This window comes from Triticum aestivum, chromosome 3D, assembly GCF_018294505.1.
Source record: "Triticum aestivum cultivar Chinese Spring chromosome 3D, IWGSC CS RefSeq v2.1, whole genome shotgun sequence".
Lineage (NCBI taxonomy): Eukaryota > Viridiplantae > Streptophyta > Magnoliopsida > Poales > Poaceae > Triticum > Triticum aestivum.
The window spans coordinates 77,700,952-77,725,730 of NC_057802.1; positions in this window are offsets into that span (position 1 = coordinate 77,700,952).

Consider the following 24,779-nt stretch of genomic DNA (forward strand, 5'->3'; position numbering starts at 1 on the left):
GGCTCTAATGGCGGAGGCAATGCCGGACTGGTATGTGGTCCTGGTGTGTGGAGGCTTGGCGGTGCTGCTGGGGTTCTCCGTGCTCTTGTGCGCGATGATCCTGGATGATCGTCGTGATGCTGCCGCACGAGTGTTAGCTCTCCGCGGTGGCGGCGATCATGTGGATTAGGCGCGGCATCGGGGTTGACTGCTGTCGGTGTGCTGGGGCAGCTCGCGCTCGAATGAACACTCACAAACCACTCTTGCTGAGATTGTGGCGTCCTCGAGGGTGGTTAGGTAGGCGCAAAATGTGCTCGAGGATTTGTAATAGTGCTCTAGGTCGAGTGGTGGCTGCTGAGAGTTTGCTGTAATGATGTAGCGCGAAAAAAAAAATTCTGTGTCGTGAAAATATATACGCAGCAGTGACTCGGGGAAGGAAAACTCCTCGAAAACATTTTGCGAGAGAAAAAGAAAATAATTAAAACAAAACTAACAGCAGTAAAACTGCTCACATACAGGAACCAAAGAAAATCGGACCTGTCGCACAAATTTTTTACGAACATGCTGCAACACATAAATACAGGTACTGGGACAATAAATACATTGGAGGCATTTACAAAGTAAACGGTAAAAAGACAGGGTCCTGAGAAAACGCCTCTGGCACTGGGGCACACTCCTCTTCTATCGGGGGAAGCGGGTTGACCAGCCGATGAATGCGCCCTTCTTGGTCAGGCCTCAGTGGTCTGCCAATAGCGATCCGAGGATTTAAATCAGCGAGGCTCTGGAGATAACCCATTACCCGCTGAGTTAAACGCTCCTGGGTGATAACGTACTGGGCAAGGTTGGCCAGTACTGGATCTCTCTCAATGCGCCCACCGGGAAAAGATGCAACTTCTCTGGGTGCTGCACGACTCGGAAAATAATAGTATCCTCGCTCGCTGGCATAGGGTACTGCGAATCGAAGACGAGTGAGCGCCTCGTACGCAGCAGCTTCTATAGCCATATGCGGAGTCGGCATGGATTTCCCCACGAAGGAGACTTCCGTTGGGTCTTGGCTTGGGTACGTGGGAGGGATGTGCACCACTGCCCAATATTTCGAGGTGGATGGAGTGATCCTTCATTTGAGCAACTCGTACTGGGGTGGACGGGTTGCGTCTGGGGTTCTCAGATAAATACTGGGGGTCGACATGGCAAGAAATGGCTGTGGGTGCTGCGCACAAGGTGAGGGGTGCTCGGCAAGGTCACGAAGTGGCCTTTATATAGCACCGGGGCTGGGATTAATCACTGGAGGAAAGGTGACTGGATGCCGATCCTGTACTCGGGTCAAGGCCACAGATATACATATCACATAAAAGTGACGCATTACTGTGGGTGCCGACGGGGTTGGTCTAGGCAGCTGCGCCCGAAAAAAATGCAACTGTACGGTAACGTACACAAGCATAGCTACTACTCCAACAATAAGGGCGCTCAAACAGACATTATGTAATAAAAGCGATACAAGACCACATCATTACAAAGCGTAGGAAAACTAAGGCTTGATACAACTCGAGCGACTTAGTCTACTACGTTAATGTCTAAGTGGGCTGGCCTTGCGGACGCCGATGCTTCTCCACGGTTCTCGCCGTCGGGATTTGCTGGCTGAGGCTGAGGGGCTGCAGGGTCGGGGAAATGGTGATGACGATCGCGGGGGTTGTTGGCCACAATCCTGTTGGAATGGGTTCCCAAAAGGCGACGAAGCGCTTCTGGGGTCACCAAAGTGCTCTGGTTGAGGGCTGGCGCAGACCTCAAGGGATCGATCGGGTGTCCGAACAGCATGACTGGGTTGTCGGTGTCGGGCTCCGCTTCTCTCCTCGCCGGCGCTCGGCGAACCAGTTCTCCACGAGCTGCGATCAGATCAAGAGTGACCTGATCGAATAGTTGCTCTAGTGCGCTTACATAGCGCACCAGATGTAACAGCGCAGGATCTGTCTCGTGGTCTCCGTTGGCAACCTGGGGCGGCCTACCATACCCGTCACGACTGGGGTAGTAGTAGAACGAGCGACAGTTAACTCTGGGCGACAAGTGCCGGAGTTGAACTATAGCTTCTCGGGCTGCCAGTTGGATGGCTTGTGGCTCAAAGGAAGTTGTCCTTCCAGTGAACCTGTAGGGGCGTTCTGGCGACAGACCCCTACCGTAGATGTGCACAGTGGCCCAGTACTGACGGCTCTCACCGTACATGGGTCCCTGGTACACAACATACTCAGGAGGCTCTTCTAACGCATAGGCACGGCGGGTGAGGTTTGCGAGTACGGTCACAAAACCTCCAAGGTTGGTTGCTGTGGTCTCGTTGTGAACAATGGGGCCAGGCATCGTGGCTTGGTTTGGGGAAAGAGGCTGGGCTGTGATGTGTTTGAGGCTAGCGTGCCCCTTTTTTATAGGTAAAGGGGACGGAGTCTTCCTCCGCACGCTTGTGATAGAGACGGGTTGGGTTTCGGTCACTGGCGCGTGATCGACGGGCTAGGCTGATAGGTTGGGCACCGTCCGCCGAAAGGGCGTCGGGTCACTGTGGAGCTATCTTACGCGGGAAGCTTGACCGGGGTTAGGCTAAGGTCTGGTGGTTTGGCTTAACCTAGGTTTATTGACCTGGCTAAGATAGGATTAGCCAATGGTCAGCCTGGCTCTGATACCAAGTCTGTCACGACCGGATTTTTGAGATAATGATTTCCTAGAAAACGGCCTTGTGCCCATCAGCCCCAGGATTACTGTTAGCTGATGAGGCACCAACTTGATACAAGAATTCCAAGCGAGGTACAAAAAAATATGTAGTACAAGACCATTTAGGCCCAGGAGTACAACACTTGGTTTCTAGTGGTTGAGGGCGGAAGCGGTTGGGTACATCTGCGTCTATGGGACTCCATTTCCCACAAGAACAGCTGACCAGGATAACTCCTATCTTCGCGAGGCTGCAAATGTCAACATGTAGGTTCCGAGGTTGACACCGCGATGCTTATCTCCAAGCGAGGAATCTGGCCAAGAAAATAGCCAGGGACAAGCCAGTGAGTACGTTTGAATGTACTCGCAAACATTAAGAACACGGGTATAATATATCAAACATGCTCCGGATTATTATGCGATCGCACGTCCGTCACGAAATATACGAAAAACCAAGATGCACACATGTGGTTATAAATAATCCAAAGTAAAGTACTGGGTGCCAAACGAGGGTCTGAAAGACTCCTCGAGTGGAAACTGCAAGAATAGTAATACTGGTGTCAAACGAGGGTCTGAATGACACCTCGAGAGGAAACTGCAAGAATAATAATACTGGTGCCAAACGAGGGTCTGAATGACTCCACGAGAGGAAACTGCAAGAAGAATAATGCCGCGGTCGGGCGTCGGGGCGACACCACATAAAGGGCTTATAACAGGTAAATGAACAACAAGCATGCCGCAGTCGGGCGTCTGAGCGACACGACAGAAAGGGCTTATAAGAGAATCATCACAGTGAATATCCAGGAGGTAGAACCATCCCAGGGATATTCAAAAAAATACATAATGTAAATGGTTAGTCCAAAATAATGAAGATCACAATCCATATGTGCCACAACCATAAACAATATTTAGTACAGTCGCTTCTCCATCCGAAAACCGATAATATGGTCTAGTCGAAACGTATCTCCATCCGAATACCGTTACTGAGCTCTAGGTAATTCGTTCTCCATCCAAAAACGGTCATTGAGCTCTAGCTAATTTGTTCTCCATCCGAATACCGTTACTAGGTTCAACTCAGACTGTGGTCTTTACTCAAGAACATGACTATCCAACAGGATATATCCTCTGCAGAGGGAGTACCATTTTCCCACGAGTAACGGGTTTACTAAGTCCCTCGGGACTAATTCCGTCTACGGTCTTTTAATTGAAAACATGCCTGACCTGCACACACCAGCTTAACTCACCAGTGTCTGGAATCACCCACGACACCTGCCAAGCAAAACTCTAAGTGGGGAGGCTACAACCTCGACGTAGCATGGGATCAAATTTCTATTCACGCGCTCTAAGGGGGTGCCCCCCCTCTCGGTCCCAATCGGAAACACCCATGCCCCCTGACCAAGTGGCATGCCTACCGGAGGCCTCCGGTATCTTCCACTATGGCCCCTCTGTACGGTGTGTGCTTTGGTAGGGGTTGACAACTTACTGAACCATACCCTATCCCCTGCAGGGATAAGTGGTGGTACCAACAAATAAGGAAGCTATTGATGAAGACTCGATCTACAACCGACTCAGGTGGTCCAAGAATCCTCCAACAATGTTACCACTAGTGAATATAAATCACCACTCCTCGAGCCTCACCATGCCATACCGGGCATACTCGTCTCGACGAGGGGCTAGGGACAAGCTCGTGTCTACCCAAGACCACGACTTTCCCGGCTTCCTACCGGTATGCATGAGAAGCTCACGAGGATGATCCAAATCGTTAGTGTATCCATTGCTGACCACAAAAAAACTGCAAAGTGCACTGATGCACGAGACTATATCGATACATAAAGCTATCACATACTCCAAGTCAAAAGGTGTTGGGATCATATCAAAACACCACAACAAAATATTATGCCAGAGTTCAGAAATGCTTTCCTTCAAGAGTATGCAAAGGATGCATTTTTTTGGAAGCTTTCCCTTTTTCTCCAAAATCCTATTTTGCAAAATATACAAATAACAAATACTTCAAACACAGTACCAAAAGTTGTCTCAAATATTTTTGAAATAAATCTTAAAATAAACTAGATGAAATTTGAGAGAGGTAGGAAAAAGAATCAACTCTTTTGGAGTTTTATTTTAAAAGTTATAGCCAGTCAAAGTTTGGTCAAACCTCTGTTTTTAAATAAAACCAGAAAAGAAAACGATTCAGAAGGAATACGCTTTCGCAGTAGAGGAGACGCACTCGGGAGTTATGCGCCTTCACTTAAGCAGAGAGAGGGCGGCCGCGCGGGTCACTGACAGTGGGTCCAGGGGGCCCACTGGTCAGGTTTGACCGTTCTTCCCTCCTTATCCTCTCTTCTACCCGACGGGAGCGGGGCTCCGGCGATCGCCGTCGACGAACGGCAGCGCCTCACGGGCATCCAAGGGCAGGGATGGAACGGTCAGACCGAGGCGGTCCTCTGGGTGGTTGTTGGGTCGTCGGAGGTGGAAGGAGTCGCCGGCGGCGAGCTCCGCGGCGGAGAGGGCTACGGTGGCGAAGTGACTTTTGTGCTCCGGTGGCCTCCGACCGAAGTTGGGTAGCTGGGCAGCTCCGCAAGAACTATGGGAAGCTACTGGTGGCGTTGGTTGGGCGAAAGGGTGGCCAGCTGCGACGAATCGCGCCGGAGCTTAGCGGCGGCCGAAACGGCCGGAGTTGAGGACGATGGCCACTACGGGTCGATCCACTGCTTGGGAAGCTCTACGGGGAGAGTCTGATGTCGCCTGAAGCCTTGAACGAGCTTGGGGACCCTTTAAATAGGCGCTCGAGGTTGGCTCCCGCGGTGGCCGAGGATAAGATCGCTGGCGACCACTTTTCTGTAGTTGCAAGGCATCATGGTGGCGACGAAAGCGTTCCGACGAGCATGAGGATAAGCACGAGCTATTCCCAGGGGCAGCTGGCGCGCTGGCGTGGTTTGGGCGGTGCCGAACATGGCAGAGGCCACTGCCGACGCCGGCGTGCCGCCAAGGGCGCGGCCAGCGGCGCAGCAGGGCGCCAGAGATGCCGTGGAGCAGGGAGCGGGCTAGTGCGCGGTTCAGCGATGCAGTAGGGGTCAGGGACGGGTCGCGTCGAGTGCGGCAGTGCGGCGTGTCGGCTCAGTGTGCGCGCGTGCAGAACGTGCGCTCTGGGCGCGCCCAGAGCACGCACGGCACCTGCTCGACGAAACGCCAGTGCGATCTAGAGCGCGAGGGTGGAGCTGGCAAAGAACAGAACAATGGTAGGGGTGGCTAGGAGCTTAGTGGACAAGGTTGTTGGGTCGGTGGAACAAAATCACAGTGCAAAGTAGAAAACATGCCTCAAGCTGACTGTGCACACCAAGTGTTCGACATAATGCCAAGTGCACTTAGACAACTCTTGGAGTGGCCAAAATCTCCAGATCAGGGTCTCTTTAGATGCAGGAGATGGTGGTAAGATTAGTTTGGCAAAAATATAAAGGTGATAGTGCAAGATTTTGAGAAAAGCAGTTTTGGGCAGAAACTAAAGGCTGACATTGCATGCACCAAAAATATGCCAATGGGTCCAATCTCCTGGACTTAAGGGTTTTGAAGGGAGGGCTACAAGTAGGAAAAAGCTCAGGGTTACTAGAGCAAGGAAAAAAATAGGTTGCAGTACAAATCACCAAGTTGGACCAGAAAGCAAAAGAGGTTCATCCACTCAAATTTTCCAAGGAACAACACTGGGTTTTTGCTTGAAGATGAATTGTATGCATCCACTGACATCTCCAAACACATGGAAGAATTTTTAAACAAATATTCAAATGGGTTGTAGTGCAAAAGTGCCCACTGGACAAGATTGGAAAAGTTGGTGTAGAGCTCAAAATCTCCAATTGCCAGAAGGTATTTTTGCATAAAAGTGATGTGGAACCATCACATGACATCCCGAAATTTTGGTGGAAATTTTAAATGCATTTGTCCAAAGGTTGTAGTGCAAAACAGGCTCCAAATGCAAAAGAAATCATTTTAAAGGAATAAAGCTTTGAGAAAATAAATCTTGCAACATTTGAATCCACTGATAAATAATTGTTTTATCATAGAGAGTAAACAAGTCCAACATACCTTTGAAGGTTTCTCCCACTAGAGGCAAAAATCCAAAATCACAAAAGGTAAAACTTGACAAATGGAAAAGTTTTATTTCCTGGCAACATTTTAATAAATAAAACAAGGCCAAAATTTTGGGTGTTACATTCTTGCTTTTCTTTTGGACTCAAGACAAAATACTTTTCACTTGGAAAAATGCCTTTTGAAAATCTCTTTGAAATTTGCACTATGGCTTTTGGAATAATCCTTTACCACTTTCAACAATTCCATCTTGCCATGGCCTTAGTGCAAATCCATTCCCCTAACCCTCCCCTCATCTTTGGATCATGTTTGGCATCTAATCCAGCAAGATCAACCTCCCCTATGTTTATTTTCCATTTAAATCTCATTCAAATAAATTTCTGTCTTCTATTCTAGCCATTGGTGATTTACAAAGGAACTCCATTTTCTGTCTTGATTTTTGCCCCCAAACCTTTTTCCCCTCCTAGTCCTTAGAACCCTCAACCAAGATCCAGGAAGATCCACTGGTCTTCAGTTCAAAATTTTCAAACTACACTTGCTGCAAGTTTGGACCAGATTTGTCAAAGTTAGTGAAATTCATTCAAATCCTTTTCCAAAAATTCCAAGTAAAATCAGGCAGCCTCTGGGTGCATTGAGTGGTCACCTCACCAAGTACCAGCTCCAGAAAAATTTTTTCTCATAGCCAAATCATTCTGTCGAGCACCTGCAGTGCATTGTCAAATTCAGGTTCAGAAAAATTCAGAGAACAGTTCAGTGGCTTACTGTCGTTTTCTTCAGAGATGGTTGTCGATCTCGCCAGTGCCACTGTGTCGCCTTGCTCCCTGTCCCCTCCCCCTTGTTGCTGCACCGCACGAGCGTCTGGCACCTTGCGGACGTCGACGACGAGCAGCAGAAGGTGCGCCGCCCCGTGACCGACGCCAGCGGCGGCTTTGCGGCCGCCAGCGGGAGGCACGGCGCAGACGGCGCCACCCAACGCCGCCCAAGCCACCGGAGCTCGCTGCGTGGCCTTCCACTCCCCCGAACGTGCTGCCACTCTCGTCGTGAACCGCAGGGCGCGGAGCGCGCTCTCTGCCGCCGTCGAGCCCGTGCGGCCATCTCACCGTGGACCGACGCCATTACGCCAAGACCAACTCCGTTTAGCAGTGGAATGACACCAGTAACTTCCACTGATGCTGCCTGGCCACTCAAACCTCCTGCCAATCCACTGCATCGCCGTAATCGCTCGCCGGAGATTCTCCGTTCACGGCCACCCCGTCGATCCGCCTATAAATAGAGGCCCCGAGCTTCAACTCGAGCACACACCATCCCTGCACTCCACCTAGAGCACGCCTAGCCACTGGAAGAGCCCCGAGGAGGTCTCCTTCCTCGACTCCGGCCGCCGCGACCCGCCATGGGATCTAGCTCGATTCACCCTCGTGTGTGCACCTCCGCCTCCCATCTCTTGCCAGTAGCTTCACTATGCATCCCTCCTTCTGACCCGCGCTTCAATTCGAAGTTTGCAGCCCTCCACCAGAGTTCCCCACCATCACCCGAACTGCCGTCCGCCGGAGATAGTGTCGCCGTCGACGTGGTGCTCCCCGTTGGTCGATTCCACCACCCACTGACGCGGAAGAACACGCTGAAGCTCTTGGTACCCTCCGATCCTCCTGACTCGCCGTGGTTCGACGCCGGCGTCCACCGCAGTCTTCGGGCGCCGGCGAGCTTTTAAAACCTGACATGTGGACCACGCATGTAAGCCTCTGTTCTATTCTTTCGCGAACCGTTTTCTATTGGCGCCCTCGGGCAAAATACGTTTTCTTCCTTTAGCTAGCGCATTTCTTTCCGAAGCGTTTTCTGGTTTCTCAGTTTAAACCCTGGAACTTTTCTGTTTCATTACAGATAAGTCCCTGGACAGAAACCTTTATAACTTTTAAATGAAAAGGGATTTTTGAGTGATTCTTTTTCTGACAGTCTTAAATTTTTGTCTAGTTTTTATGAGATTTATTTGGAAAAACTTTGGAGAAGTTTCTGTGCACGTTTTGGTTTTCACGTTAGTACCCGTTTTCGTGATTGCCGTAGGTTCCGGAAGAGGTGACGGAGCCATGAACTTCGCCGAGCTAGACTCCAACTTCTCCGAACTAGGCAAGCATGTTTGAACATTTGATATGATAAGTGTTTTGCATGTTTGCTTGAAAGTTTGTGCGTGGCATATGAGTGTCGGTAAATACCTCGTTGCTTGTAAGGCAACTAACCGCATGTTCCAAAGTTGCGATGATCTCTGATGAGAGATGGCCTAATCATGTGGTGACATGAAGGGCAGCAAGGTGGTACTGTTGTAGCATACCAGCCTTGCGTCATCCGACTTTCTCCGACGTTAACGTGGACGGAGTCACGTTATCGTTCTTTCCCCCTTCCGTGCTACCACATGTTTCATTTGCCAGGATGCGGTTTAGTAAGTTGGTAACCTCTTTTCGTGTACACACCAAACAGAGAGGCCGGGATGATGGTACCTTGGCCCAGGATTAAAGCCAGTCATCCGGTCAGGGGGCATGGGTGTTTCCGGTTGGGACCGAGAGGGGGGCACCCCCTTAGAGCGCGCGTATAGAAATTTGATCCCATGCTACGTGAGGTTGTAGCCTCCCCGTCTCAAGGTTTTTCTTGAACGTTGCTGAGGGTGATCCCTGGCTTCGGAATGTTGAATTGGGTGTGTACTGGTTAGACGTGTTTCTTCCAAAACACCGTAAACGGAACTAGTCCCTGTGACTACTGAAATCCGTTGGCTGTGGTGAAGTGCAAACTCTCCAGAGTCAAATTCTTCCAAGTCATCGTATCCATGATCACGTAGTGAAATCAGTATGCCCATATCTATCCGCGTGAAAAACTTGTCCCTGGTGAACAAGCTCAAGTGGTAAATCTGGTTAAATTATTATTCCTGTGGATGGACTAACTTTATATTTGTCTTGTACTTGTGATAATTTATGTTCCCGAACTATTGTATTATTTAGCTACAATATAAGCCCTTTATGTGATGTCGCTCAGACGTCCGACTGTGGCATTATTATTATTCTTGCAGTTTCCTCTCGAGGAGTCATTCAGACAGTCGTTTGGCACCAGTATTACTATTCTTGCATTTTCCTCTCGAGGAGTCATTCAGACCCTCGTTTGGCACCAGTATTACTATTCTTGCATTTTCCTCTCGAGGAGTCATTCAGACCCTCGTTTGGCACCAGTATTACTATTCTTGCATTTTCCTCACGAGGAGTCATTCAGACCCTCGTTTGGCACCAGTATTACTATTCTTGCATTTTCCGCTCGAGGAGTCATTCAGACCCTCGTTTGGCACCCAGTATTACTATTCTTGCAGTTTCCGCTCGAGGAGTCATTCAGACCCTCGCTTGGCACCCAGTATTTATTATCTCTATGTTTGATCGCACTGGTTAAATTGTTCTCATGCTTCATGTTTGCATTTGTTATATCTTTTGTCCGAGCTGTCTTGCGAGTACTTTCATAGTACTCACCTGGCTTGTTGATTTGGCCAGATGTTGACGAAGGCGATCTCTTGGATGAAGAGTTTGATAGCGCGTCCGACGCCTAGAGGAGTCCCAGTCAGTCCTGCGCGATCCCGGATATTGGTCACTTGTATTATATACGCTTCCGCCACCCGCAATAAGTCTCCTCGAGCCTCACTCCGACGCTCGAAGAGCTGTAGTCTTCAGGAGTCATATCACACGCTTCGCAGTGATATTTCCACCACCGTTATTATCGTGAGTTAGTAGTTATGCCACCGTATCCGCCGTCTTGTGTTATCGGTGTGCTTGTAATAAATTGTTGGGCAGTTTCCGCTCAACTTTGTATTATATTCAGTACTCCTGGTATTTTTCTTCTGTGACCATGATATTGTCTACCAGTGAGAAGGAATTCTTCCTTACTGGTTCGTAAAAGGGATTGGTCTCTCAATAATTATTTTATTGAAAAACCGGTCGTGACATGATGTGTGCGCATGCACGTGTAGGTTGAGCACTTGAGCGTGAGAGTGTGTGTTGGTCGTGTGGTGTACTGGTGTGTGCATGCATGCGTGCGTGTGTGCGTGTGAGTGTTGCGTGTGTGCGTGGCTGCGTGTGTACGTGTGAGTGTTGTGTGCGTGCGTGGGTGCATGTGTTCGTGTGAGTGTTGCATGCATGCAGTTCGTGTGCATGCGTGCGTGTGTGTATAATCACCACACCAGCTACTGTGTGTTAAAAAAGACGGCTCAGCATACCAATTCAAGGCCACCTTGTTCGCTGTGCCCGCGGTCATGACTTCGAACCACCGTCCAATATTTTTTTGTCGTTTGTTTTCATTCTTACTAGCAAGATACCCGTGCGTTGCACGTAACATCAAGATGCATTTGTATGACTAGTTTGGCTTGTGAGAGAAAAGTATGAATGAGGGAAGGCCTTCTTTGCAAACGTGGAGAGGTGTGTGGGTACATCTTAGGCAAAATTGTCATAGTGTCTTTCCTATGCGTCAGTATAAATCAGACGGCCTATATTGCAGGATGGCAGGTGTTGGGGAACGTAGTAATTTCAAAAAAATTCCTACGCACACGCAAGATCATGGTGATGCGTAGCAACGTGAGGGGAGAGTGTGTCCACATACCCTCGTAGACCGAAATCGGAAGCGTTAGCACAACACGGTTGATGTAGTCGTACGTCTTCACGATCTGACCGAGCAAGTACCGAACGCACGGCACCTCCGAGTTCAGCACACGTTCAACTCGATGACGTCCCTCGAACTCCGATCCAGCCGAGCTTTGAGGGAAAGTTCCGTCAGCACGACGGCGTGGTGACAATGATGATGTTCTACCGACGCAGGGCTTCGCCTAAGCACCGCTACGATATTATCGAGGTGGATTATGGTGGAGGGGAGCACCGCACAGGGCTAAGAGATCAAGAGATCTATTGTTGTGTCTATGGGGTCCCCCCTCCTCCGCATATAAAGGAGGGGAGGAGAGGGCCGGCCAGGAGGAGGAGGCGCGCCCAAGGGGGGGAGTCCTACTCCCACCGGGAGTAGGACTCCTCCTTTTCCTATTTGGAGAGGGAGAGGGAAGGAAGAGGAAGGATGGAGGACGGAAAGGGGGGGCCGGCCCCCCTCCCAATTCGGATTGGGTTTGGGGGGGGCCTCCCTTGCTCCTTTCCCCTCCTTTCCACTAAAGCCCATTAAGGCCCGTATACCTCCCAGGGGGTTCCGATAACCTGCCGGTGCTCCGGTATTATCCCGATCTCACCCGGAACCATTCCGGTGTCCAAATATAGTCGTCCAATATATTGATCTTTACGTCTCGACCATTTCGAGACTCCTCGTAATGTCCGTGATCACATCCGGGAGCCCGAACTACCTTCGGTACATCAAAACACATAAACTAATAATATAACCGTCATCGAACTTTAAGCGTGCGGATCCTACGAGTTCGAGAACTATGTAGACATGACCGAGACACGTCTCCGGTCAATAACCAATAGCGGAACCTAGATGCTCATATTGGCTCCCACATATTCTACGAAGATCATTATCGGTCAAACCGCATAACAACATACGTTGTTCCCTTTGTCATCGGTATGTTACTTGCCCGAGATTCGATCGTTGGTATCTCAATACCTAGTTCAGTCTCGTTACCGGCAAGTCTCTTTACTCGTTCCGTAATACATCATCCCGCAACTAACTCATTAGTTGCAATGCTTGCAAGGCTTATAGTGATGTGCATTACCGAGTGGACCCAGAGATACCTCTCCGACAATCAGAGTGACAAATCGTAATCTCGAAATACGCCAACCCAACAAGTACCTTCGGAGACACCTGTAGAGCACCTTTATAATCACCCGTTTACGTTGTGACGTTTGGTAGCACACAAAGTGTTCCTCTGGTAAACGGGAGTTGCATAATCTCATAGTCATAGGAACATGTATAAGTCATGAAGAAAGCAATAGCAACATACTAAACGATCAAGTGCTAAGCTAACATAATGGGTCATGTGAATCACATCATTCTCCTAATGATGTGATCCCGTTAATCAAATAACAACTCTTTGTCCATGGCTAGGAAACATAACCATCTCTGATTAACGAGCTAGTCAAGTAGAGGCATACTAGTGACACTCTGTTTGTCTATGTATTCACACATGTATCATGTTTCCGGTTAATACAATTCTAGCATGAATAATTAACAATTACCATGATATAAGGAAATAAATAATAACTTTATTATTACTTCTAGGGCATATTTCCTTCAGTCTCCCACTTGCACTAGAGTCAATAATCTAGATTACACAGTAATGATTCTAACACCCATGGAGTCTTGGTGATGATCATGTTTTGCTCGTGGAAGAGGCTTAGTCAACGGGTCTGCAACATTCAGATCTGTATGTATTTTGCAAATCTCTATTTCTCCCACCTGGACTTGATCCCGGATGGAATTGAAGCGTCTCTTGAAGTGCTTGGTTCTCTTGTGAAATCTGGATTCCTTTGCCAAAGCAATTGCACCAGTATTGTCACAAAAGATTTTCATTGGACCCGATGCACTAGATATGACACCTAGATCGGATATGAACTGCTTCATCCAGACTCCTTCCTTTGCTCCTTCCAAAGCAACTATGTACTCCGCTTCACATGTAGATCCCGCTACGACGCTTTGTTCAGAACTGCACCAACTGACAACTCCACCGTTCAATATAAACACGTATCCGGTTTCCGATTTAGAATCATCCGGATCAGTGTCAAAGCTTGCATCGACGTTACCGTTTACGACGAGCTCTTTGTCACCTCCATAAACGAGAAACATATCATTAGTCCTTCTCAAGTATTTCAGGATGTTCTTGACCGCTGTCCAGTGATCCACTCCTGGATTACTTTGGTACCTCCCTGCTAAACTAATAGCAAGGCACACATCAGGTCTGGTACACAGCATTGCATACATGATAGAGCCTATGGCTGAAGCATAGGGAACATCTTTCATTTTTCTCTCTATCTTCTGCAGTGGTCGGGCATTGAGTCTAACTCAACTTCACTCCTTGTAACACAGGCAAGATCTCTTTCTTTGCTTGATCCATTTTGAACTTCTTCAACACTTTGTCAAGGTATGTGCTTTGTGAAAGTCCAATTAAGTGTCTTGATCTATCTTTATAGATCTTGATGCCTAATATATAAGCAGCTTCACCGAGGTCTTTCATTGAAAAACTCTTATTAAAATATCCCTTTATGCTATCCAGAAATTCTCTATCATTTCCGATCAACAATATGTCATCCACATATAATATCAGAAATGCTATAGAGCTCCCACTCACTTTCCTGTAAATACAGGCTACTCCAAAAGTCTGTATAAAACCATATGCTTTGATCACACTATCAAAATGTTTATTCCAACTTCGAGAGGCTTTCACCAGTCCATAAATGGATCGCTGGAGCTTGCACACTTTGTTAGCTCCCTTTGGATCGAAAAAACCTTCCGGTTGCATCATATACAACTCTTCTTCTAGAAATCCATTCAGGAATGCAGTTTTGACATCCATTTGCCAAATTTCATAATCATAAAATGCGGCAATTGTTAACATGATTCGGACAGACTTAAGCATCGCTACGGGTGAGAAGGTCTCATCGTAGTCAACCCCTTGAACTTATCGAAAAACTTTTGCAACAAGTCGAGCTTTATAGACAGTAACATTACCGTCAGTGTCAGTCTTCTTCTTGAAAATCCATTTATTCTCAATGGCCTGCCGATCATCGGGCAAGTCAACCAAAGTCCACACTTTGTTCTCATACATGGATCCCATCTCAGATTTCATGGCCTCAAGCCATTTTGCGGAATCTGGGCTCACCATCGCTTCTTCATAGTTCGTAGGTTCATCATGGTCTAGTAACATAACCTCCAGAACAGGATTAACGTACCACTCTGGTGCGGATCTTACTCTGGTTGACCTACGAGGTTCAGTAACAACTTGATCTGAAGTATCATGATCATCATCATTAACTTCCTCACTAATTGGTGTAGATGTCATAGGAACCAGTTTCTGTGATGGACTACTCTCCAATAAGGGAGCAGGTACTGTTACCTCATCAAGTTTTACTTTCCTCCCACTCACTTCTTTCGAGAGAAACTCCTTCTCTAGAAAGGATCCATTCTTGGCAACGAATGTCTTGCCTTCAGATCTGTGATAGAAGGTGTACCCAACAGTTTCTTTTGGGTATCCTATGAAGACATATTTCTCCGATTTGGGTTTGAGCTTACCAGGTTGAAGCTTTTTCACATAAGCATCGCAGCGTGAAACTTTAAGAAACGACAACTTTGGTTTCTTTCCAGACCATAGTTCATAAGGCGTCGTCTCAATGGATTTTGATGGTGCCCTATTTAACGTGAATGCGGCCGTCTCTAAAGCATAACCCCAAAACGATAGCGATAAATCACTAAGAGACATCATAGATCGCACCATATCTAGTAAAGTACGATTACGACGTTCGGACACACCATTACGCTGTGGTGTTCCAGGTGGAGTGAGTTGCGAAACTATTCCGCATTGTTTCAAATGTAGACCAAACTCGTAACTCAAATATTCTCCTCCATGATCAGATCGTAGAAACTTTATTTTCTTGTTATGATGATTTTCAACTTCACTATGAAATTCTTTGAACTTTTCAAATGTTTCAGACTTATGTTTCATTAAGTAGATATACCCATATCTGCTGAAATCATCTGTGAAGGTGAGAAAATAACGATACCCGCCGCGAGCCTCAATATTCATTGGACCACATACATCAGTATGTATGATCTCCAACAAATCAGTTGCTCGCTCCATAGTTCCGGGGAACGGCGTTTTAGTCATCTTGCCCATGAGGCATGGTTCGCAAGTACCAAGTGATTCATAATCAAGTGATTCCAAAAGTCCATCAGTATGGAGTTTCTTCATGCGCTTTACATCAATATGACCCAAACGGCAGTGCCACAAATAAGTTGCACTATCATTATCAACTCTGCATCTTTTGGCTTCAACATTATGAAATAGACCACTCTTCAAGGGTGCATGACCATAAAAGATATTACTCATATAAATAGAACAACCATTATTCTCAGATTTAAATGAATAACCGTCTCGCATCAAACAAGATCCTGATGTAATGTTCATGCTCAACGCTGGCACCAAATAACAATTATTTAGGTCTAAAACTAATCCTGAAGGTAGATGTAGAGGTAGCGTGCCGACGGCGATCACATCGACTTTGGAACCATTTCCCACGCGCATCGTCACCTCGTCCTTAGCCAGTGTCCACATAATCCGTAGTCCCTGTTTCGAGTTGCAAATATTAGCAACAGAACCAGTATCAAATACCCAGGTGCTACTGCGAGCTCTGGTAAGGTACACATCAATAACATGTATATCACATATAGCTTTGTTCACCTTGCCATCCTTCTTATCCGCCAAATACTTGGGGCAGTTCCGCTTCAAGTGACCAGTCTGCTTACAGTAGAAGCACTCAGTCTCAGGCTTAGGTCCAGACTTGGGTTTCTTCTCTTGAGCAGCAACTTGTTTGTTCTTCTTCTTGAAGTTCCCCTTCTTCTTCCCTTTGCCCTTTTTCTTGAAACTGGTGGTCTTACTAACCATCAACACTTGATGCTCCTTCTTGATTTCTACCTCTGCAGCCTTTAGCATTGCGAAGAGCTCGGGAATCATCTTATCCATCCCTTGCATGTTATTGTTCATCACAAAGCTCTTGTAGCTTGGTGGCAGTGATTGAAGAATTATGTCAATGACGCTATCATCTGGAAGATTAACTCCCAGTTGAATCAACTGATTGTTATACCCAGACATTATGAGTATATGCTCACTGACAGAACTATTCTCCTCCATCTTGCAGCTATAGAACTTATTGGAGACTTCATATCTCTCAATCCGGGCATTTGCTTGAAATATTAACTTCAACTCCTGAAACATCTCATATGCTCCATGACGTTCAAAACGTCGTTGAAGTCCCGGTTCTAAGCCGTAAAGCATGGCACACTGAACTATCGAGTAGTCATCAGATTTGCTCTGCCAGACGTTCATAACATCTGGTGTTGCTCCTGCAGCAGGTTTGGCACCTAGCGGTGCTTCCAGGACGTAATTCTTCTGTGCAGGAATGAGGATAATCCTCAAGTTACGGACCCAGTCCGTGTAATTGCTACCATCATCTTTCAACTTTGCTTTCTCAAGGAACACATTAAAATTCAACGGAACAACAGCACAAGCCATCTATCTACAACAAACATAGACATGCAAAATACTATCACGTACTAAGTTCATGATAAATTTAAGTTCAATTAATCATATTACTTAAGAACTCCCACTTAGATAGACATCCCTCTAATCATCTAAGTGATCACGTGATCCAAATCAACTAAACCATAACCGATCATCACGTGAAATGGAGTAGTTTTCAATGGTGAACATCACTATGTTGATCATATCTACTATATGATTCACGCTCGACCTTTCGGTCTCAGTGTTCCGAGGCCATATCTCCATATGCTAGGCTCGTCATGTTTAACCTGAGTATTCTGCGTGTGCAAAACTGGGTTGCACCCGTTGTAGATGGACGTAGAGCTTATCACACCGATCATCACGTGGTGTCTGGGCACGACGAACTTTGGCAACGGTGCATACTCAGGGAGAACACTTTTATCTTGAAATTTAGTGAGAGATCATCTTATAATGCTACCATCAATCAAAGCAAAATAAGATGGATAAAAGATGAACATCACATGCAATCAATATAAGTGATATGATATGGCCATCATCATCTTGTGTTTGTGATCTCCATCTCCGAAGCACCGTCATGATCACCATCGTCACTGGCGCGACACCTTGATCTCCATTGTAGCATCGTTGTCGTCTCGCCAACTATTGCTTCTACGACTATCGCTACTGCTTAGTGATAAAGTAAAGCAATTACAGGGCGATTGCATTGCATACAATAAAGCGACAACCATATGGCTCCTGCCAGTTGTCGATAACTCGGTTACAAAACATGATCATCTCATACAATAAAATATAGCATCATGCCTTGACCATATCACATCACAACATGCCCTGCAAAAACAAGTTAGACGTCCTCTACTTTGTTGTTGCAAGTTTTACGTGGCTGCTACGGGCTGAGCAAGAACCGTTCTTACCTACGCATCAAAACCACAACAATAGTTCGTCGACTTAGTGTTTTTTTAACCTTCTCAAGGACCGGGCGTAGCCAAACTCGGTTCAACTAAAGTTGGAGAAACTGACACCGGCTCGTCACCTGTGTGCAAAGCACGGCGGTAAAACCAGTCTCGCGTAAGCGTACGCATAATGTTGGTCCGGGCCGCTTCATCCAACAATACCGCCGAACCAAAGTATGACATGCTGGTAAGCAGCATGACTTGTATCGCCCACAACTCACTTGTGTTCTACTCGTGCATATAACATCAACGCATAAAACCTGGCTCTGACACCACTGTTGCGGAACGTAGTAATTTCAAAAAAAATCCTACGCACACGCAAGATCATCGTGATGCATAGCAACGAGACGGGAGAGTGTGTCCACGTACCCCCGTAGACCGAAAGCGGAAGCGTTAGCACAACGCGGTTGATGTAGTCGTACATCTTCACGATCCGACCGATCAAGTACCGAACACACGGCACCTCCGAGTTCAGCACACGTTCAGCTCGATGACGTCCCTCGAACTCCGATCCAGCCATGCATTGAGGGAGAGTTCCGTCAGCACAACGGTGTGGTGATGATGATGATGATGTTCTACCGACGCAGGGCTTCGCCTAAGAACCACTACGATATTATCGAGGTGGACTATGGTGGAGGGGGCACCGCACACGGCTAAGAGATCAAGAGATCAATTGTTGTGTCTATGGGGTGCCCCCTCCTCCGTATATAAAAGGGGGGAGGAGGAGAGGGCCGGCCAAGGGGGTGGCACGCCCTAGGAGGGGGAAACCTACTCCGAGTAGGTTTGCCCCACCCTTTCCTAATCCAAGAAGGAGGGGGAAGGAAGGAGTGGGAGAGGGGAAAGGCAAGGGGGGTGCCGCCCCCCCTTCCTTGTCCTATTCGGACTCCAGGGGAGGGGGCGCGCCTCTTGCCCTGGTCGGCCCCCCTCTCTCTCTCTCAACTAGGGCCCAACAAGGCCCATTAGTTCCCGGGGGGGGGGGGGTTCCGGTAACCCCCGGTACTCCGATAAATGTCTGAAACCTTCCAGAACCTTTCTGGTGTCCAAACATAGTCGTCCAATACATCGATCTTTGCGTCTCGACCATTTCGAGACTCCTCGTCATGTCCGTGATCACATCCGGGACTCCAAACAACCTTCGGTACATCAAAACACAAAAACTCATAATATAACCGTCATCGAACTTTAAGCGTGCGGACCCTACGGGTTCGAGAACTATGTAGACATGACCGAGACACGTCTCCGGTCAATAACCAATAGCGGAACCTGGATGCTCATATTGGCTCCCACATATTCTACGATGATCTTTATCGGTCAAACCGCATAACAATATACGTTGTTCCCTTTGTCATCGGTATGTTACTTGCCCGAGATTCGATCGTCGGTATGTCAGTACCTAGTTCAATCTCGTTACTGACAAGTCTCTTTACTTGTTCTGTAATACATCATCCCGCAACTAACTCATTAGTTGAAATGCTTGCAAGGCTTATAGTGATGTGCATTACCGAGTGGACCCAGAGATACCTCTTCGACAATCGGAGTGACAAATCCTAATCTCGAAATACGCCAACCCAACAAGTACCTTTGCAGACACCTGTAGAGCACCTTTATAATCACCCATTTACGTTGTGACGTTTGGTAGCACACAAAGTGTTCCTTCGGTAAACGGGAGTTGCATAATCTCATAGTCATAGGAACATGTATAAGTCATGAAGAAAGCAATAGCAACATACTAAACGATCAAGTGCTAAGCTAACAGAATGGGTCATGTGAATCACATCATTCTCCTAATGATGTGATCCCGTTAATCAAATGACAACTCTTTGTCCATGGCTAGGAAACATAACCATCTCTTATTAACGAGCTAGTCAAGTAGAGGCATACTAGTGACACTCTGTTTGTCTATGTATTCACACATGTATCATGTTTCCGGTTAATACAATTCTAGCATGAATAATAAACATTTACCATGATATAAGGAAATAAATAAAAACTTTATTATTGCCTCTAGGGCATATTTCCTTCAGCAGGCACACCATCATCACCAACTCTATTTTTTATAAGAGTGTATTTTATCCTTACTCTTATAAAAAGCATAGTCGGTGATGATCGTGTGCCTGCCATCCTGCAATATAGGCCGTCCGATCTATATCTGACGGATAGGAAGGAAACTATGGCAATTTTGCAAAAAGATACCCACACCCCTCTCCACACTTGCAAATAAGGCCTTCCCTTGTTCATCCTTTTCTCCCACAAGATAACCTACTCATACAAATGCATCTTGATGTTCCGTGCAACGCATGGGCATCTTGCTAGTATTTTATAAGAGTGTAGATGTAGAGTAGATACAAGCTGACAGGTGGGCCTGATGGTCGTGAGATAATGTGATGCAACACTAGAGGTGCCACGTGGAGCGTTTAACTAGTCAACTAGTCGTGTCTTGAGCAAATACAGAGTTGTACGGTGAGCCCGTGACTGTATAATAACCACAAAACGTAAATGGTGACCGTAATGAGTGGATTCTGAAGTCCAATGTACATATCGTGCTTTCGCTTCAAATACAATGATCGTCACTGTATATATATCGCGAGAGAAAGATGAAACATGCATGAATGTGCTGGGGGCTTACTTTTAGAGGACTTGGAGATAGTTTGTGTGCGTACCTGAAAGGGGCGTACAGGGGGGTATGCGATGGAGAGAGAGATGCTCTTCGTTTCTCTTTATTATGACTACCTTTATATATAGTATAAAAATATACAAATTCACAGTGCGGAATAAATATCATTGTGGGCACCATGCAATGCAAGCGTTCATACTCCATATTACTTTGTAATGTTGTATATATGTAGAAATTCTAAAATATTTTTTTGGCCACACTTTATACAAAAGGAATGTTGTATGCGAAATAAACGTGAAGAGAGGGCTTTTTAGATCAATGGGGTACGTGATGTAACATGTGTGAATGTGTAGTTGATGCATTTGGCAGGGCCTAGAGAGGTATGTGTGTGTATTACGTATTCGAGAGAGGCATGGATAGAGGGGCCGACAGGGGGGGCGTGGGAGAGATAGCACGAGAAATGAGAGTGGTCTAGAGAGAGAGAGGCGAATATGACGTTGATACGTCTCCAACGTATCTATAATTTATGAAGTATTCATGCTGTTATATTATCTATCTTGGATGTTTAATGGGCTTTTATATGTGGTTTTATATGATTTTTGGGACTAACCTATTAACCCAGAGCCCAGTGCCAGTTCCTGTTTTTTCCCTGTTTTTGAGTATCGTAGAAACGGGAAACCAAACGGAGTCCAATTGACCTCCAATTTCACGGAGCCTATTTTTGGACAAGAAGAAGCCCACGGAGCACCGGAGGTGGACCAGGGGAATCCCGAGGCACCCACCAGGGTGGGGGGCGCGCCCAGGGGGTAGGGCACGCCCCCTGCCTTGTGGACGCCTCGGTGACCCCCCTGACATGAAATCAACGCCAAACTCTTCTATATATACCCAAACTTCCAGAAAGAAACCTAGATCGGGAGTTCCGCCGCCAGAAGCCTCTGTAGCCACGAGAAATCAATCTAGGCCCTCTCCGGCACCCTACCAGAGGGGGCCATCATCACCGGTGGCCATGGAGGAGTATCCCGGAGAGGCCATCATCGCCATGAAGGCCAAGGATCAGAGGGAGAACCTTTCCCCATCTAGGGGGAGGCCATTGAGGAGGAAGCACAAGGGGGAGAACCTCTCCTCCTCTCTTCCGGTGGCGCCGGAGTGCCATCGGGAGGGGAATCATCACCGCGGTGATCGTCTTCATCAACATCACCATCATCATCACCATCCTCATATCTTTTACGCGGTCCACTCTCCCGCACCCCGCTGTAATCCCTACTTGAACATGGTGCTTTATGCCACATATTATGATCCAATGATGTGTTGCCATCCTATGATGTTTTGAGTAGATATCTTTTGTCTTTGGGTTGATTGATGATCTAGATTGGTATGAGTTGTATGTTTTACTTTGATGCTGTCCTATGGTGCCCTCCGTGTCGCGCAAGCGTGAGGGGTTCCCGCTGTAGGGTGTTGCAATATGTTCATGATTTGCTTATAGTGGGTTGGTGAGTGACTATAACACAAACCCGAGTAAGGGGGTTGTTGCCTATGGGAATAAAGAGGACTTGATGCTTTAATGCTATGGTTGGGTTTTACCTTAATGATCTTTAGTAGTTGCGGATGCTTGCTAGAGTTCCAATCATAAGTGCATATGATCCAAGTAGAGAAAGTATGCCTCTCCCTCATATGAAACTGCAATAGTGATCACCGGTCTTGTCAACGGTTGCCTAGGAAAATTCCGCACACCGATCCACCATTATTCCACACTCGCTATTTATAATATTTAGTAATATATTCTAACTTTATGATAACAGCACCTACTTTCATATTTTAGCTCTCCGATACCATGCAAAGTTATCCTCTTCATACCCACAACATAGTTTTATTTCTCGTTGCTAGTTGGAAGCAAACGTTTGGTGTACGTAGAGTCGTATCAGTGGCAGATAGGGCTTGAGAGAATATTGATCTTACCTTTAGCTCCTTGTGGGTTCGACACTCCATACTTATCACTTCCACCTTTGGAAATTGCTACGATGATTCCTTGCACTTGGGGATTATCAAGCTCTTTTCTGGCGCCGTTGCCGAGGAGCAATAGCGTGGGGTTGATATTCTCGTGTATGCTTGTTTGCTTTCTTCACTAAGTAGATTTTGTTTTTCCTTTTTGTTTCTGTTTAGTTGTGGGTGAAACATACAAAAAAAATTAAAAGAATAAAAAAAAATTACTTGCCTTTCATGCCTAAAAAGTATTTCAAAAAGAGAAATGATTGGAAAGTTATGCATTGAAGAAGTGAGGGTCGACCTTGAGCACTTGTGTTCATGCTCACGGAAACAATGTAGAATTTTTCATGGAAGTTTCTCTGTAAATAATTATCCCCTTGTATATATCCATCGTATTATAAAAATAATGTGCCAAGCTTTGGTTTTAGGATGATTAGATTGCTTGTTTACTATGTGCAGAACAAAAACAGAAACTTTGGCTGTAGTGCGTGAATTGACATTTTTTACTGGAAAGTCAAATGGGTCTGAAACTTTTTTCACATTACTTGTGTACAAATTTTTAAAATTTTCATATTTATATCATAATTTTAGGAGTTACATAAGTTTACCAAACTTCCAGATTACTACGGACTGTTCTGTTTTTAACAGATTCTATTTTGCGTGTGTTGTTTGCTTATTTCGATGAATCTATGGCTAGTAACAGGGGGTATGAACCATAGAGAAGTTGGAATACAGTAGTTTTAACACCAATATAAATAAATAATGATTTCATTACAGTACCTTAAAGTGGTAGTTTGCTTTATTACACTAACGGATCTCACAAGGTTTTTTTTAAAGTTTTGTGTGGATGAAGTGTTCGAAGATCGAGGAGCTATCAATATGAGAAGAATAAAGAGAGGCACAAGTTCAAGCTTGGGGATTCCCAAGGCACCCCAAGTAAATATTTGAGAGGATACTCAAGCATCTAAGCTTGGGGATGCCCCGGTCGGCATCCCATCTTTTTTCTTCAACAATTATCGGTATACCTCGGTTTTTGCTTTGTTCACATGATTTGTGTCCTTTGTGTTTTTCTTTTTCTTTAAGAACCATGCTAGCATGAGATATACCTTCATTTATTTATAGAATACTTCATGTGCTTCACTTATATCTTTTAAGTACAATCTTATAGAATTGCTCTTTGTGCTTCACTTAAATCTTTTGAGTATGGTTTTATAGAATGTTTCGTCTGCTTCACTTATATATATTGAGCTTGAATATTGGTTAGTCTATGTTAATTGTAGAATGATCCATGAACTTCACTTATATCTTTTGGAGTATGAATAATACTATCATTTAAAGTGGGTTTGGAAGAGTGTCAACTTTAGGAATTAGTGATCCCACTATTTTGGAGGGTGTTGAATCTTAGTGTGATATTTATGAAAGTTGATTTGGAAGAGTGTCAACTTTAGCTAGTAATGATTCCACTATTTTGGAAGAGGTTACAATTGAGTATGAGAACAAAGTTGCTATCCTTGATGCTACTGAAAATTATTATGAGAGAGGAATACATGCTTGTAGGAGTTGCAATAATATCAAGTTTCCCCTCTAAGTGCTTAAAGTTTTGAAGTTATACTTGTTTTGCTTTCCTATGCTAGTTGATTGTTGTTCTTATAAATTTTGTGCTCACAAAATCCCTAGGCATAGGAAGTGGGCTATATTTAAATGTGCCAGTCATATTCTTCAAGATGCTCTCTTTGTGCTTCAATTCCTATCTTTTATGTGAGCATCATTGAAATCATCATGCCTAGCTAAAAGGCATTAAAGAAAAGCGCTTGTTGGGAGACAACCCAATATATATCCTTACTGTTTTTATGTTTTTACATGATTAAGCTACTGTAGTAATCATGTTTTATAGATTTTGTTTCCATAAAGTGCCAAGTAAGACCTTTGGGAAGACTTGGGTGAAAGTTAATCTGATCTTGCTGTAAAAAACAGAAACTTTGCACTCACGAGATTAGCTGTCTCTTTTTATGTAGGATTACTTTTGAGTTGATTCTTTTTGCAGAATATTAAGAGACAAATTCCTCACTTCCACCAATTTATTTCATAATTTTTGGAGTAGCATAAGTATGGTTTATATTCAGATCATTACAGACTGTTCTGTTTCTGACAGATTCTGTTTTCATTGCATAGTTTGCTTGTTTTCTAGTTTATATGGCTTATATGTGTCAATATAAATTGTAGAAATGATATGGTACAG